The sequence below is a fragment of the Hemicordylus capensis genome, chromosome 4, assembly GCF_027244095.1.
Source record: "Hemicordylus capensis ecotype Gifberg chromosome 4, rHemCap1.1.pri, whole genome shotgun sequence".
Taxonomy (NCBI): domain Eukaryota; kingdom Metazoa; phylum Chordata; class Lepidosauria; order Squamata; family Cordylidae; genus Hemicordylus; species Hemicordylus capensis.
The window spans coordinates 169,368,120-169,381,685 of NC_069660.1; the positions used below are offsets into that span (position 1 = coordinate 169,368,120).

Sequence of the window (13,566 nt, forward strand, 5' to 3'; positions counted from 1 at the left end):
TACAAGCAAAGCAGCATGCCCACAAACACCCAGGGCAGGGGCTAAGTAGCTTGTAAACAGTCACACATTGGTTTGGTCGCTTGGTGCATGCAGATGGATGTGCAGCAGCAAATATGCTGTCTGACGAATTGAATATAAACATATGCTTTAGCTGATTGTTTTCTTCTGGAATCATATTTCATCTGTCTAGCAGTAATAAGTTGAAGGCCCTTAAATCTGATGTGGCATTGACAAGAGAATGATATGGGGGGAAAGGACTTCTTACAAGAAACTTAGATAGTAACTGACCCCAGCCATGGCTGCTCTTGCAGAGACCCAGCCAGGTATTCAGAAAAATTTAGGGTCTTTTGTTCTATTTGCATTTGACTAAGTAAATAATTAGCAGCAGCAAGGATGTAAGTTGACCCTGATAGTCCCTGAGCAGTTTCTCATGAGCAGTGAGAAATGGCAATAGGGTTTGTGGGGAGGAAGCAGGGGCGTGGCAAGGTTGGAGTGACAAGACAAGAGACAAGATTTTAAAATGCCAGCCCCCCCGAAGCTCAGCTCATGAAGTAAAGAAATCTTAAATGAGGCTGAATAGTGGTAACAAAAAGCACACACACACACACACACACACACCTATGGGCCACAATAGAACATCATCCTAAATTATTTTTTAAAAGGTTTTGTAAATTGTGGACGATGCAAGTCATTTAATGGTACTAGAGAAAGATATGCTGTTCTGGTAGCTCCAGGTCTTAACACTCACATCAATTTGGGAGGATGAATACAACTGAAGGAAGCCCAGGCGGGTACGTGGCTGGGGGAGTCAGTCATGTGACTTGCCTCTGGGGGCCCCCCCCAAGGCAGTGGGCCCCCAGACAACTGTCTCCCCTTGCCCTATTATAGTTATGCCCCTGGGAGGAAGCCCTGAAGAGCTTACCTCCCTGCAGATGATCCATTTACTTCCATTGCGCAGGCAGATTGCCCGCCCAGATGAGCACCAGCTGCAGAGAGCCCCTAAATGGCCGAAAGGCTGGACCTGTCATTTGGACAGCAGGTGGGCTCAGGGAAGGAGCTCTTGCCACCGCCTCTGCCTCCCCTGCCTTGGTCTCCCCTTGAGTGCCTGCACCCCGCTGGCCACCCCCTGTCTCTGCTACCATCCCCGCCACACAGCAGCAGTTGAAAAGGTTTTTTTTTTAAAATTAATTTGCGCGTTAGAGTGGCGGGCACAGGGCAGTGGCAGGGCTCTGGGGAGTGGCTGGGCTGGTGCGGGGCAGCAGCAGGGCTCTGGGGAGGCCCCTCAGAACAGGAGGCCACAGACCAGATCACCAAGGTCTCTGGCAAAGTGCGCCTCTATTTCCAGCCACCATTTTCCAGGACGGAGTCATTTTGTGGCTCTTTATTTTTTAAAAAATACCCCCACAATTTTTCATGGAAAATCGGAGGAAGTGGGGTTTTGGACAGCATTGCTGGACAGCTGGAGACCTGGATGCACTAATCCAACACAATAGGACAAAACGGTACCCAGGTCACACCTGCTGGAACTGCCAAAACCCTGGAGTCCAAATCAGCATGATGTGAGCGACTTTATCTGCAAAGTGGTTTGCAAACAGGTCACAATGGGCTGTAGATGGTCACAGGGGGATGTGTGAACTTTGCTACACAGAACAGCTCTGCTGGCCTGCACTGACTCTGAGCAGATGCAATAGAAGTGGAGAAAAAACATTTATTTGCAACTCCCACCGGCATAGAATAGTCCTTAAAATGGGCTCTAGTTGTGTTCAGTCGGATTTGTTATGAGTTTTCCTCCAGCGTCATTCCAACCATTGTCGAAGTTGTTTCATTGCCCTGAGCTCCCCAGAAAATCAAGGAGCACAGGCTCCACCAAGCTGGAGATGGTGTTTAGGAGTGACTGTATCATTATCCTGGGTGGTCTCCACATCCCAGTGATTCGCCAGGTCATTAACAGTGTCACCAACTCTGGGCACTGGAAACTCCCTAAGGGCTGTCTGGAAACCAGGCAGATCCATAAGCCTCTGGGGGTAGACCATTCTAATTGGTCCATGTTTTATAGTTGCTTCCCTCACAAACACAAAGTAATTGATTTAATTAAGAGTTTATTCAGAAACAACTACATTTTCTACTTCTCCTTTCCCTCCTGTTTCCTTTCTCACTCCACCTCCCACACTCTCTACAGGATCCCCACTGGGACAAACTTCTAAACAACAAAGCACAAAAGATTCTGGATAGAATACAACAGTCCACCACCCCTGCATAGTAGACAGAGCAGTCAAACTAAACCCTACCAGATGATGATCTGTCCATGACAAGGGAGTTGTATCACTCCCCCACCTCCAAATAATTTATTTCCTGGTCAGCAAAAACCAGTTCCAGAGTATGTCCTGCCATGTTGGTAGGGCCCAATTGAGATAGGACCATAGTTGTCATGGCAGTCATGAAATCCTGGGCCAACCCTACTGTTGTGGGGTGGGGGTTCAGTGTGGACATTGCAGTCCCCTAAGACAATAAGCTCAAGAGAATCTCACAAGCTCTTACAAGATCTGAACCAGGGGCATAGTAATGTTGGTGACAGCCCTGGAGCAAGATTTAAGAATGGGTCCCCCCATGGTGGCCCAGCTGCCCACCTCCTTTCTCCTCCACTTCTGCCTGCTGAGCCATCCAACTGGCAGTCTTTGCCACTGCCCACTCTGTCGCCCTTGCCATACCTACCTGTTTCACACAGGTTCATCCTGATAATGCAACTGAACCAGTAGGGCTGAGCAGGAGCTGAGTCTGTGGAATGAGATTGCATTGATGCCACTGAGAATAAAGGGGGGCACCTGTTCTTGCTGGGACTGGGGCAGCTCAGGGATCATGGCCGGTGCAGTACTCAGTGCAGCAGGGGTGTCAGTCAAGTGGCTGGCAAGCACCTGGGCAGCGGTGACTCTCTCTTCTGCAGCCGCACCCCTGTCTCAATTATCCTTACGCCCCTGAAAACAGGTAAATAAGACTGCATCAACACATTCAAGCCTTTCCCCCCTTCAAACTAACAGCCAGCATGGTGTAGTGGTTAGAGTGCTGGACTAGGACTGGGGAGACCCAAGTTCAAATCTCCATTCAGCCATGAGACTTGCTGGGTGGCTCTGGGCCAGTCACTTCTCTCTCAGCCTAACCTACTTCACAGGGTTGTTGTGAGGAGAAACTCAAGTATGTAGTACACCGCTCTGGGCTCCTTGGAGGAAGAGCGGGATATAAAATGTGAAACAACAACAACAACAGGAGAAGGGGAGATTTTAAGGGGCTGGTTTCTCTTTAAGGGATAAGTCCTAGTCTGTGTATTTGTTAATTGCCAGGGCTAGCATTTGCCAGGGCTAGCAAAATCCTTTGGAATCCAGCTTTTGTTTGTCCTTGCCTGTAGGGGGTGGAGTCAGCCAGGGCTGTGGGAGGCCCCACATTCCTTTGAGCCACATCCTGCGTCTCAGTTTGAAGCCTACTCTCTACATAAGAGGTGAAAGCCCGAGAGCATAGCAAACAGGGCATTGGAGTTTTGTGGGAGTTTAGCAGGAAGTGTGCAGGGGAGCCTGGAACAAGCCCCTGTGATCACAAGGAGCCTGGTGGAGAAGAGAAGCTAAGTACAAATCCCTTCCTCATATAAGTACTGATACCTCCCTCATATTCTTGAGAAAGGCATTTTGGACAGTTAAATAGCTGACCAATACAGCTGAGACCTATCCTTCTAATAAACTCTCTCTAAATACTGTAAACAGCCAACAAAACCAGTTATTAAGATAGAAAGTCAGGAGGGGAGGGGGCACATCCCAGTGTATTGCACAGAGTGTCACATATATGACTATTTGCTCCGTGGGCAGAAGTCATGGGTATGTGCAAGGAGCTCCTGGCTCTCAGGGAACAAGTTCGTTCCCTTGAGACCAAGGTGGTGGATCTGGAGAAGCTGAGAGAGGCATGCGGACGAGATCTTCAGGGATGTGGTAGGGGCATCCAACTCCAGGGCTGCTAGTTCCTCTGCTGTCAGGGAGAATAAAGGTCTTGGGGAAGGAGGACATCAGTTTGAGGAAGAGGGAAATGCTCCTTTAGAAGGGACCTCTTCCGTGGAAGATGAGCCCGTATCCTCTTGCACAAGGGATACTCCTCTGGGGGATGGGGGCCTCCTTGTAGTGGGCAATTCAATCATTAGAGGTATAGAGAGATGGGTTTGTGACCTGCGTGTTGACTGCACAGTGACTTTCCTGCTTGGCGTGAAGGTTGCGGACATCATGCAATGTCTAAACAGACTGTTAGGCAGCGCTGGGGAGGAGACGGCTGTCGTGGTGCATGTCGGTACCAACGATGTGGGGAAATGTAGTCGGGGGGTCCTGGAAGCCAAGTTTAGTCCAATAGGTAGTGTATTGAAGTCCAGGACCCCCAAGGGAGCATTCTCAGAAATGCTACCTATTCCACACTTAGGTACAGTGAGAGAGGCCGAGCTGAGGGGTTTCAATGCGTGGATGAGATGTTGGTGCCAGGAGGAGGGGTTTAGATTTGTTAGGCACTGGGTTACATTTTGGGGCAAGAAAGGCCTGTACAAAAGGGATGGGCTGCACTTGAACCAAGATGGAACCAGACTGCTGGTGTTTAAAATAAAAAAGGTTGCAGAGCAGCTTTTAAAATGACGTCTGGGGAATAGCCGACAGGAGCTGGACAGTATCCGGTTCAGCAAATGCAATCCTTTAAAGTTTGAGGGTGCAAAGGATTCAAATAAAACAGAAAGAGACAGAACAGAACCACATAAAGAGCAGAAAGAAGCCTGTGTCAGCTGGTCAAAGAGTCAAAAGAAAGACAGCATACACCAGGTAAGAGATTCAGCGTAGAGGTGCTTATGTGCCAATGCCAGAAGCCTCCGAGCCAAGATGGGTGAGCTGGAGTGCTTGGTTGCTAACACTGAAATAGATATCGTGGGCATAACAGAAACATGGTGGAACAGTGAGAACCAGTGGGACACTGTTTTCCCTGGATAGAAACTCTATATAAAGGACAGGGAGGAGTGCCTTGGAGGTGGAGTAGCACTGTATGTTAAAGAAGGGATAGAGTCTAAAAAGGTAGAAAACCTAGGTGGACTGGAGTCCTTCACAGAAACCCTGTGGGTGACAATACAAGGCCTGAAAGGAAATGTGCTACTGGAGAAGTGCTATCACCCTCCTCATCAAAACGCTGACAGTGACTGGGAGTTGCAGGAGGAAATCAGGGAGGCATCAAGGAAAGGCAGGGCAGTAATAATAGGTGACTTCAATTACCCACACATAGGGGCGCTTCTCAGCAGAGGCTAGCTCGATTTTTGGTGACCGTAAGAACTGCCGGGCTCGCAGCCAAGCCCAGTGGTTCTTGAGTGGCAAACCCGCTTGAGAACCCCTGGTAAAAAGCAGGTTTGCGGAGCGAGCGCTCCAGCAAACCTGCTTTTTACCATCGTGAGTAGCCGCAGCGCAGCTTCGCACAATGCCTACTCATGAGTAGACCCCTGGCTGGGAGGCGAAAAGCCGCCTCCCGACTTGGGGGTCTCCCCAGTATGCCCTGCACACTCGCGCAGGGCATACTGGGGCTTGTGGGGGCCGCGCGGCCCCCGCTCCCCCCACCCCCTGCCGGCTCCATCTCAGGGCCGGCCATCGTGTGGGTGGCCAATCCGGCCGCCCAGAACTCCTGCCTGCTTGTGAGCGGGGAGAGCGGGCTTAACCCGCTCTTCCTGCTCACAGGTTAAAACCGGGTCTCACTGATCGTGAGAACCAGTCCATAGACTGGTTAAATTCAGTCAGGTCAAAGAGGTCAAATTTCTAGATATGCTGAATGACTGTGCCCTAGAAGAGTTGGTCATGGAACCAACCAGAGAGAAGGCGACCTTGGACTTAATCCTGAATGGCACCCAGGACCTGGTGCATGATGTCAATGTCATCGACCCTTTAGGGAACAGTGACCATAGTGCGATCAAATTCAGTATACATGTGGGGAGAGAATCACCAAGGAAGTCTAACACAGACACTTTGAATTTCAGAAGAGGAAACTTCTCCAAAATGATGAATATGGTGAAAAGAGAGCAAAAAGGGAAAATCTAGAGAGTCACTTTGCTCCAGAATGCATGGAGTTCACTCAAAACCACAATACTAGAAGCCCAGTTAGATTGTATACCCAAAAGGAGGAAAGGTGCCACTAAGTCCAGGAGGATGCCAGCATGGCTAATAGGCTAATCTTTGCGTCCGTCTTCACAGCAGAGGATTCTGAGCATATATATGTTCCTGAACCAGGCTTTTCGAGGATGGAGGCTAAAGAACTGAGTTAATGTTCTAAACTGTCTAGAAAAACTGAAAATTAGCAAATCGCCAGGGCTGGATGGCATCCATCCAAGAGTCCTCAAAGAACTCAAATGTGAAATTGCATACCTCCTTGCTAAAATATATAACTTATCCCTGCAATCAGGCTCCGTACCGGAGGACTGGAAAGTAGCAAATGTAACACTGATTTTCAAAAAGGGATGCAGGGGCAATCCGGGAAATTACAGGCCAGTTAGCTTAATGTCAATTCCAGGCAAATTGTTGGAAAGCATCATCAAGGATATAATTGTAAAGCATATAGAACAACAGGCCCTGCTGGGAGAGAACCAGCATGGCTTCTGCAAAGGGAAATCTTGCCTCACAATCCTTTTGGAGTTCTTTGAGAGTGTAAACAAGTGTGTGGATAAAGGTGATCCAGTTGACATAGTATACCTGGACTTCCAAAAAGCTTTCGACAAAGTTCCTCATCAAAGACTCCTGAGAAAAATTAGCAGTCATGAGATAAGGGAACAAGTACATGTGTGGATTGCTAACTGGTTGAAGGACAGGAAACAGAGGTAAGGATAAATGGAGAGTTTTCACAATGGAAGTAAGTAAGAAGTGGCCAGGGATCTGTACTGGGACCGGTGCTTTTTAATTTATTCATAAATGATTTAGAAGTAGGGGTAAGCAGAGAGGTGGCCAAATTTGCAGTTGATACCAAACTCTTTCGAGTAGTGAAATCCAAAACAGATTGTGAGGAGCTCCAAAATGATCTCTCCAAACTGGGGGAGTGGGTGACAAAATGGCAAATGTGCTTCAGTGTTGGCAAGTGTAAAGTGCACATTGGGATGAAAACCCCCAACTTCAAGTATACGTTGATGGGATCTGAGCTGTTGGTGACTGACCAGGAGAGGGATCTTGGGGTGGTGGTGGACAGCTCGTTGAAAGTGTTGACTCAGTGTGCAGCAGCTGTGAAAAAGGCCAGTACCATGCTAGGGATCATTAGGAACGGGATTGAAAATAAAACTGCTAATATTATAATGCCCTTATACAAAACTATGTTGCAGCCACACCTGGAGTACTGTGTACAGGGGCGTAACTATAATAGGGCAAGGGGAGACAGTTGTCTAGGGGCCCACTCCCTTGGGGGGCCCCCCGCGGAGGCAAGTCACATGACTGACTCCCCCAGACACGTGCCCGCCCGGGCTTCCTTCAGTTGTATTCATCCTCCAAAATTGATGTGAGTGTTAAGACCTGGAGCTACTAGAACAGCGTGTCTTTCTCTAGTACCATTAAATGACTTGCATTGTCCACAATTTACAAAACCTTAAAAAAAATAATTTAGGATGATGTTCTATTGTGGCAAATAGGTTTTTACTATGCTTTTTCTTACCACTATTCAGCCTCATTTAAGATTTCTTTACTTCATGAGCTAAGCTTCAGTGAGGGGTGGCATTTTAAAATCTTGTCTCTGGGCCCACTCCAACCTTGCTACACCCCTGAATGTGTACAATTCTGGTCACCACATCTAAAAAAGGACATTGTAGAACTGGAAAAGGTGCAGAAGAGGGCAACCAAGATGATCAGGGGCCTAGAGCACTTTTCTTGTGAGGCAAGACTACTACAACACCTGGGCTATTTAGTTTAGAAAAAAGATGACTGTGGGAAGACATGACAGAGGTCTATAAAATCATGCATAGTGTGGAGAAAGTGGATAGAGAGAAATTTTTCTCTCTCTCACATAACACTAGAACCAGGAGTCATCCCATGAAACTGATTGCCAGGAAATTTAGGACCAGCAAATGGAGGTACTTTTTCACACAACGCATAATCAACTTGTAGAATTCTCTGCCACAAGATGTGTTGACAGCCAACAACCTTGAAGGCTTTAAGAGGGGTTTGGATAACTTCATGGAGGAAGGTTCTATCAATGACTGCTAGTCTGGTGACTATAGGCCACCTCCATCCTCAAAGGCAGGATGCCTCTGAGTACCAGCTGCAGAGGAGTAACAGCAGGAGAGAGGGCATGCCCTCAACTCCTGAGGGTAGGCTCCTAGTGACATCTGGTGGGCCACTGTGTGAAACAGGTTGCTGGACTAGATGGGCCTTGGGCCTGATCAAGCACAGCTGTTCTTATTTTCTTATGATCTGTAATTTAGTCTCATCCCCCGCTCCCCATTAACTCATGGTAATGGGTTTCCAACCCAGCCCAGTCACCTTCAGAGTACCAGGCTGTGTTGGGAATTCTCTCTGGTAAGAGAATCCGAACAGGTTGAAACCAAACATTCCGCACAGCTCCCCAGACAACACACAGAGGCAACTGTACCAATAGCACAGGAATGCACATTCCCCAGAGATGCATGTTTCCCTTTAAGGGAAATGGAGCCCTCTGGAGCTCCAGCAGTATCTTGGGAAGTATGCATGATGGAGCACTTGGAAGTGAAGTCCTTCCCAGTGCTTTCTCCATAGAGCTCTGTGGGGGAAATGCTGGAAAGGACTACGCTTCCCACCTTCGAAGATGATGCTAGGGCTTGACAAGACTCTCTTTCTCTTAAGCATCCTCACCAGACTCTGGGGAAAGTGTGGCACTCTTAGAGGTCAGCACATTGGGAAATTACTCTTGTACTGGATGTTTTTGAGAAACTGGCTCCACTTCACTATTGTTCTAGTATCACCCCCCAAAAAATGTATGGGAATTTGATGTATGGGCATCCCCCCACCCACCCCACCCCCGCCACACACACACACACACAAATGTTTGAGTGTTTGAGTCATGGCTATTTGACAAGCACCTTCTTTAGCTTAGCATGTTTCACCCTGTATGTGCTTTGGGGTAGGTTCAGTTTGGCATCAGTAGCTGATATCAAGTGTGTCCACAGAAATAATTCTTGGCTGTGGGGGAAAGGACAGTGTTGGCTTTGGAGTTGGTGGGGCTTTGGGAACTTTGGGGAACTTTGGAGTTGGTGGGGCTATAGTTGAGGTGCATGTGTGCTAGGTGGGTTTTATATTATTTGTGCACATAGAAGAAACCACCAGCACAGTGCCTATCAATGTTTTTAGAGTGGACACACCAGCCTCCTGGCAATGAATAATCACAACCTTCCCCCATCACTTATTTGCAAAAGTATGAGCTGCACAAGACTTTGAAGGCAGGGAATAACTTCTGAACATAGTTGAGTACATTTTCCTCACTACTGAACAACCAATTCAGTCCCTTCCCCACCGCACTCCCACATTGGGAATAAAAACATAGAGCTGCTTCGCTATACCACAGCTCTGATTGAGTGGAATAATCCATTACCATTCTTTAACTAGTCCAACGGTATGTTGAAAAGGGTGGTTAAATGATCAATATCTACAGCCTGTACCAAAAAGGAACATGGAAGATTTCATGTCTGAAAAACAGCAAACAAGTACAAGGATAGTAAAACCAGGATGAAAGTTCACAACGTGGTATGTGCAGAGGCGTATCTAGGGAAAATAGCGCCTAGGGCAAGCACTGAAATTGCGCCCCCTGTCCAAACATCTGACATCAATCTTTCAGATAACTTTACCATAATATCAGCTCAAAAATACAAGTCAAGCTTATTAATCTTTTAATATTTCAAAAACTATTTAGCAGTGGACGTAGCCAGACAAAAAAATGCTGGAAAATTACAAATTTCAGTGTGCTGGGGCTCATGAAATACCCAAATACTATGTGGAGGTATACTTGGAAAACTAAACAGAAGTGCCTGTCTAATTCTCTCCTATGCATTGTAGCATCACTATTATATAAGTTTAAAAAATAAATGGAGAATTTGACTTTTCCCAGATGCTCTGAAAATAATTAAAGGATATGCAGAGTAAACTGTGTCACTGCTTGGGATATGTTCTAGTCTTTCAGAAAGACAGTTAAAATGAGAGAAAGAGATCAAGAAACTCCCAGTGGCCTTAATACTAAGGATTTCACACTGATTCAAAGACAAACTCACCATTAATAGCCATATTATTTAGACATCACATTTAACTCACTTATCACAAGAAGCAAAGTGAGAGCAAATGAATCCAATTCTACCTCATAAGCTTCAGCTCAGTATTCACAAGCCCTGATTCTCTGTACATAGTGCCAATCTGAATATGTGTACAGTGACTTATATTATATATATATATATATTTTAAAAACAAATACCGGTAGCCCCTTTGGAGGGCTTCCTAAAGACCGTGGTGGGGAGATCTTCAAAGGTAACCCCTCCCCCCCACTGGCCTCTAGGGCCTCACAGAGGCCATTTGAGCATGCATGATGGTTATTTTGTTTTCGGCAGCTATTTTTTTAATTTTTAAAAATGGCGCCCCCCTTCAAGTCGTGCCTAGGTCACGTGCCCTGCCTGCCCCACCCTAGATATGCCCTGGGTATGTGAGCTTTTGAATTACACAGAACTCTTTTCTCAGACTGAAAAGGGGATAATAGATGTCTCTGCGAGAGGTATAGCATTTAGCCCAGTCTGCAGTTTGTTGCAAATTCTAAGATGACAAGCAGAAAAATATCTTGCAGACTAATTAAGAAACTATGCTTCATTACAACCTTTTGTCAAAGCAGCACTCCAAAGCTGTTCAAATAGAGATTTTCCAGATGGGGAGGTTTATTGAGGGTGGAAGTCTATAAAAATACCATCTCCCTTACCAGAATCTCTGTCAAAGTGTCTGACCATATTGTGTGTACTTAAGTTTGGGGACTAGGGATAGATTGAAACCTTTGTTGGTGTACTGATCACCTTGTTGCTCAACAGAGTAGAAGTCGAATTTTAAAAAACCAAAAAACACTCACCACTTCCGGGGGGTGCTGCCGCAGCCACAGGGAGAATTTCTGGTGGTTTCAAATGGCCCAATTTGGGCCATTTTGGCCCATTCCAGGGTGTTTTCGGCCCATTCCACACCTCTTTGTGCTGGTGGCAGCCATTTTGGAGGCTGCTGTGCATGCACACTGGCCATCTGCATGACTGGGTCACAACCCAATCATGCAGATGGCCTGCATGCATGTGCAGCGGCCTCCAAAATGGCTGCCACCAGGACAGAGAGAACTGGAACAGGCTGAAAATGGCCTGAACTGGGCCATTTGAGACCGGGGGGAGGGATGGCAGGGGGGAGGGGAACCACCAAAGGACCTCCCCATGGCCACGGCAGCACCCCTTGGAGGTGGTGAGTGTTTAACCCTCCCACTTTAGAACCCCTAATCTGGCTCAAATTCAAGCTGAGCCGGTGGGCGGGGGGGCTGTTGTTCAGGGGGAACCGAACATGCCCAGTTTGGTTCAAGTCCAGTTCCAATGCAAACCAAACTGGGAAACCTGGTTTTGTGCACACTCCTAAATGAGTTTTTTGGGATAAAATAACAGCAAAAATAAAAACAACTTTATTTGTTAGCTGCCCCATAACAATTTATTATTATTTATTATTATTTATTCAATTTCTATACTGCCCTTCCAAAAATGGCTCAGGGCAGTTTACACAGAGAAATTTATGGGCGGCTCACAACACATTAAAACATGAAAGAAAAACACACAACACATTAAATCATAACAAACCGGGGGCAGGGGAAAAATAAAATAACATACAAAGCAATTTAAAAACTCTTTAAAAATCAGTTAAAAATCAAATTTAAAAACCAATATTTAAAAGGCCTGAGTGAACAAAAAGGTACCTGATGTTTACCTGGCATCTAAAAGAACAAAATGATGAAGCCAGGCAAACCGAACTGGGGAGGCTCTTCCATAAATGGGGTGCAAACTCCAAAAAAGGCCCTCTCCCTAGCAGTCACACACCTCACCTCATTTGGCAGGGGCACTTTGTTGAGGGCCTCCTTTCTCAGGTAAGACACTTCCAAGCCATTTAGGGCTTTAAATGTTAAAACTAGCACTTTGAATTTGACCTGGAAATGGACTAGAAGCTAAAGCAGCACTAGCGTAATGTGCTCAAAATGTCCACTCCCAGTTAATAATCTTGCAGCCTTATTTTGTACCAGCTGCAGTTTCTGGACCATTTTCAAAGGCTGCCCCACATACAATGCATTGCAGTAATCCAAGTGGGAGATTACCAGAGCATGAGTAACTGTGGCTAAGCTGCCTCTGTCCAGGTAAGGTGTATCAATTGGACCTAGGAGTGTGCATGGAACCAGCTAGCCCGATTCAGTTTGAGTGTGAGCTGCACTTGAACCTGTGTGGGCCAGTTCGATCCGGCCCCCATCAAACCTCCTCCAGGTTCAGTTCAGTCCGGGTGCGGGGGGCGGGTTCATTATTATTATTTTTTTTTAAACTAAATTATTATTTTTAGTACCTGTAGCCCCTTTGGGGGGCTTCCTAAAGGCCGTGTGTGTGTGTGTATGTGTGTGTGTGTGTGTATGAAGGTTCCCCCTCCCCATGCCAGCCTCGTTTATCACCGCTGCGGCCCGTAAAACCTTCCTTTTTGGCCCATTCAGGCCTCTGTAAATCAGTGCGGTGGCCATTTTGCCTGATGCCACACATGCTCAGATGGCCTCTGCGAGGCCTGGCATGGCCCAGGGCCTCACAGAGGTCATTTGAGCATGCACAATGGCCATAAAAATGGGTGCCACGCATGCTCAAATGACCTCTGTGAGGCCCTGGGCCATGCCAGGCCTCGCAGAGGCCATCTGAGCATGTGTGGCATCAAGCAAAATGGCCACCGCACTGATTTACAGAGGCCTGAATGGGCCAAAAAGGAAGGTTTTACGGGCCACGGCAGTGATAAACGAGGCTGGCGGGGGGAGGGGGTACCTTCACGGACACACACACACACACACACGGCCTTTAGGAAGCCCCTCAAAGGGGCTACAGGTATTAAAATTCTTTAATTTTTTTTTTTTAATGCGGGTTGGTGCGGGGGTTTGGACGGAAATGGTGTGTGTGTGTGTGTTTCAGTTTGATTCCAAACCTGCGATCCCCTGAACCCCCAACCCCCCAAACCAAACCGTTGAACCACGAACCTCCGAACCAGTTTGCACATCCCTAGCCGGAGCTGATAAAGGGTGCTTTGAGCCACAGCGGCCACTTGAGCCTCTAGTGACAGTGCTGGATCAATGAGCACCCCAAAACTGTGAACCTGGTTATTCCTTTCAAGCTCTCCTTGAAAATGAAATGAAAATGTACCATTTGTCCCAATGGGATTCTGTAATCCAGTCAGAGGAGGCTGGTGTTTGAACTTTGTGGAGAAAGGGGCATGTGGGGTGAAATGCACAGTGCAGGCTGGAATAGAGTTGTTCCTGATGAGCAAGCCTCAAGTAGCCCTGCTGGCT

At 47.1% G+C, this 13,566-nt stretch overlaps 1 long non-coding RNA gene across 1 annotated transcript in view; it reads right to left on the bottom strand.

The window, feature by feature from the left end:
• Window positions 1-13,566, bottom strand: part of LOC128353000 (uncharacterized) — a 36,588-nt gene that overhangs the window by 10,786 nt on the left and 12,236 nt on the right. The gene's annotated exons all lie outside the window — the stretch shown is intronic.